This window comes from Mirounga angustirostris, unplaced genomic scaffold (genome assembly GCF_029215605.1).
Source record: "Mirounga angustirostris isolate CCGP_5_RB_7025 unplaced genomic scaffold, mMirAng1.0.hap1 SCAF_5, whole genome shotgun sequence".
Taxonomy (NCBI): domain Eukaryota; kingdom Metazoa; phylum Chordata; class Mammalia; order Carnivora; family Phocidae; genus Mirounga; species Mirounga angustirostris.
The window spans coordinates 135237969-135241534 of NW_026991713.1; the positions used below are offsets into that span (position 1 = coordinate 135237969).

General features: G+C 37.9%; 1 pseudogene; it reads right to left on the reverse strand.

Moving 5' to 3' along the window:
• Positions 1-1030: 1030 nt before the first annotated feature.
• Positions 1031-1877, reverse strand: LOC123840582 (eukaryotic translation initiation factor 2A-like; annotated as a pseudogene).
• Positions 1878-3566: the final 1689 nt, after the last annotated feature.

Consider the following 3566-nt stretch of genomic DNA (forward strand, 5'->3'; position numbering starts at 1 on the left):
TCCTGGGTCATAGGGTGGCTCTATTTTTAACTTTTTGAGGAACCTCCATACTGTTCTCCAGAGTGGCTGCACCAGCTTGCACTCCCACCAACAGTGTAGGAGGGTTCCCCTTTCTCCACATCCTCACCAACACCTGATGTTTTTTGTGTTATTGACTTTAGCCATTCTGACAGGTGTGAGGTGGTATCTCAGTGTGGTTTTGATTTGTATTTCCCTGATGCTGAATGATGTTGAGCATTTTTTCATGTGTCTGTTGGCCATTTGTATTGGGGGGATTTTTGTATCTTATTTTGTAAAGGACTGTTCAATATTTTGTCCATTTTGTTGGGTCATTTGTTTTGCTATTACTGAACTGTAAGAATTCTTCCTATAATCTGGAAACTAGTCCTGTATTTGATGTTTGTATTGCAAGTATTTTCTCATGCTGTTCATTCCCTTTTTATTTTGATTGTGTGATTTTCTTAATTCTTAGAAGAAAAATAGTTTTAATTTTAATAAAGTTCAGTTTATTAATTATTTGTTCTTATAAGATTCAGGGGTGTGTGTGTGTTGTGTGTTTGTGTGTTTATCCAAAATCATAAAATTTTTATTCTCTTTTACATATTCTTCCAGATATTTTAGTATTGGATTTTTAATTAATATATGTGATCTAGTCCAAGTTTTTAAAAGTGTGGTTATGAGTAAAGGGTCTATGTCTACTGTTCTGGTATCACTTGCCGAAATGACTTTCTACTTCTCATTGAATTGCTTTGGTATCTTTGTCAAAAATAAATTTACCATGTATGTGTAGGTCAACTTCTAAATTGGTGATTCTGAAATGGGGGGCAAATCTGTAGGTTCTTGGACATCCCCTGTTAGATGTATTCTTACATATTTTATGGTTTCTTGTCCTATTTTTTTTTTAAATCTTAGATAAATGGTTAAAGTTATAGATGAACATTAAGAATGGGCACATGGGTAGTCCATAGATGCCAGTGGATTTAACAGATGTGTTTGTCTTGATTTCTGAGAACTTGCTTTCCCTGAATCTTTAAATCCCCAAATCTGTGTCTCCCAGCTCCTGGAGAAAGGCTCTCTCTTGCTGCATTTTCTTCAAATGGTGTTTTTCTAGCTGTTTTCCGGGTGCTGCTTCTTCTCTCAGTTGTTCGATTGCTTGGAGCTTCTTGTTTAGGTTCTTGATCTGTTTGTCTGTCTCAGGCTCTCAAGAGGTGGCTGAGTGGCAGTCTTTCGTGGTATGCTCTGTGGGGAGAGAGCGGGGCCAATCAGGCCTCTTGCCACTTCTCAGGCCCTGCTCTTCAGCTTTCTTAGCCTCAAGTTTCCTTTAATTTTGAGGGGCTGTTTTCAATAGAGGCTTTTCATTTCCTGGTTGTGATTTTACGTTCAGTGGTGGTTCCTCCTCAAGCAATTTAGAATTGGTGATTGGTTTATTTCCTAAAACTGGGCTTCTGTAAGCCATTGCAGCTTTGTGTTCTTCACTGGGTACGTCACTTGCAACTGCTTGGTAAGTCATTGTTTTTGCTGGAAACAGTCCATCCAAAAATGGGTGCCAAGGGACCTGTCGTATTTCTGCATTTGATGGCACATACTTGTGCAAGAAGAGCCAGGTTAATGCCGAATCTTGTACCCGATGTTAACATGGAACCTGGGAGGACACGTAGCTTGTTAAAAGGCACTTGCCATCTGAGCACCAACGGACATATTTAGAATCAGAAATAAGTTTGTAGTTCGTAACATCCCACCCTTTTTTTGTCTCTTCAGCTTTTCAAATTTAGCTAGTACTCATATGTGTCCATGAGGACTGTCAACGTCTGCATTATGACAACCGGTTCCAAAGTCAAACACAGAATCACATTTGGCAAGCATAAAACCATAATTTGAGCTACATCATCAAGAAGCCAGTTTTGGTAACTGTGCTCCAGCATGTCTTCTGTTTGTTGCTATGAACTCACACTGGACAACTGTTGAAATACATCAATTAAAATTGCTCGCAAGCTCCCTTTGTCAGGAATCTCTAAAAACCATAAAAACAACATATGTCAGCTTTTAATAAATTACAATAATTTTTAAATACTCTCTTTATTTACATAGAATATTTACTAGTTTGGCATTTGTTTCTTTACTCAAATTATCCATGAAACATTCAATAAAACAATGTTTATGATCTGAACATTACTGGATCTCCATAATTCTGAAAGGGTTCTGTGGTCTTTACAGAAGGTCTTATAAAAAGAATGACAAGATAATTGTTTGATTAGCACATGGGTAGTAATAACTGGAAAAATGGAGTTGATGTAGAGAAACCCATTAAAATGTTTGGGGCGGTAGGATGTAGAAAACAAGTGAGTTACAACAGCAAAAGAGAGATATCTCATTAACCCTAGAAAACAAGATAGAGACCTTTTTTTTTTTTTTTTTTTTTTATTTCCCTATACTCTAAACCAAAAGCTACTTGTTTTTAAACCCATCAGGAAGCTCTTCCCTCCCTTACTTGGCTGATAATAAGCCCCAGTCTATCCCAAATCTTGGTACTTAATTAGGCTTTTATAGCAAATGAGAAAATAGTGAAGTTAATGCCCCTTAACAGGCATTTCATCTGTACCAGTTTCATTCTGAGTATGACAAATCCATCCAATACACTCAATCTTTACACAAAAAATGATTTAAAACAGACGATTAGTTGGGCACAGTAATTGAACTTTCCCCTCGGCTATGAGAAAATCATGTCTCCAGTAATAAAGACTCTTTAAAACAACTGAATTTCAACACAAAGAATGACCTCAGAGGTTGAGGGGTTAATTTCTCATTTAATTTCTCCATTTTCTGTCATTCGTACCTACCATTCAGAGTCTCTCAATTCAGTGTCTTTAATTTCATTTCCCTTAATGTCTACCCTCTACTACTTTCCACTGGACGATGGGCTTGTTCTTTGGGCCCTAATGGACACATTATTCTTCTTCCAAGGAGGTTAACTTGGCCACATAAATTTTTTGCAGTTAGTGGGCCGTGTACATTTGATTCTAAAATAGGTAGTGGGGGGGGGGCTTCTTTCCTTTTAAAAATATGGGTTCCTGACTCTACTCTTTGATCTTTATAAAGCCATATGGTTTTTCTGACCTTGGATAATGTAAGAGATATTGAGCAATTGAGGATGTGCAAAGGCTGTTGAAAATCTATCAAGAAATAACAGAACACTAGCAGAGGATGGAGACCATTGCCCTCACCACCTAAAGTATCTGCATCTCCATTCCTTTGGATGCACCAGACAAGAGATCAGAACTGCTGTTAACAAAACTCAATACCAAACACAGTGCTTGTGAGGCTAAACCACTCTTTCCACCGCTGGTTTTCCCCTGGCTGATCAGTGGATCACCCATGGGTGATGGGGGGAGGGTGAAGGCACAACCAAACAGGGTGATTGAGGGAATCCAGTCCTAAAATCTCCTTCCCTGGATGGGTGAAGAGAATTAAGTTCAATATGTTGAAATTTATTTGTTTAATTAAAATGGTGAGGTACTCAATTTCAAGGAGCCTAGGAAACCCAATCAAAACTTTTCTTGAGTTTTTAT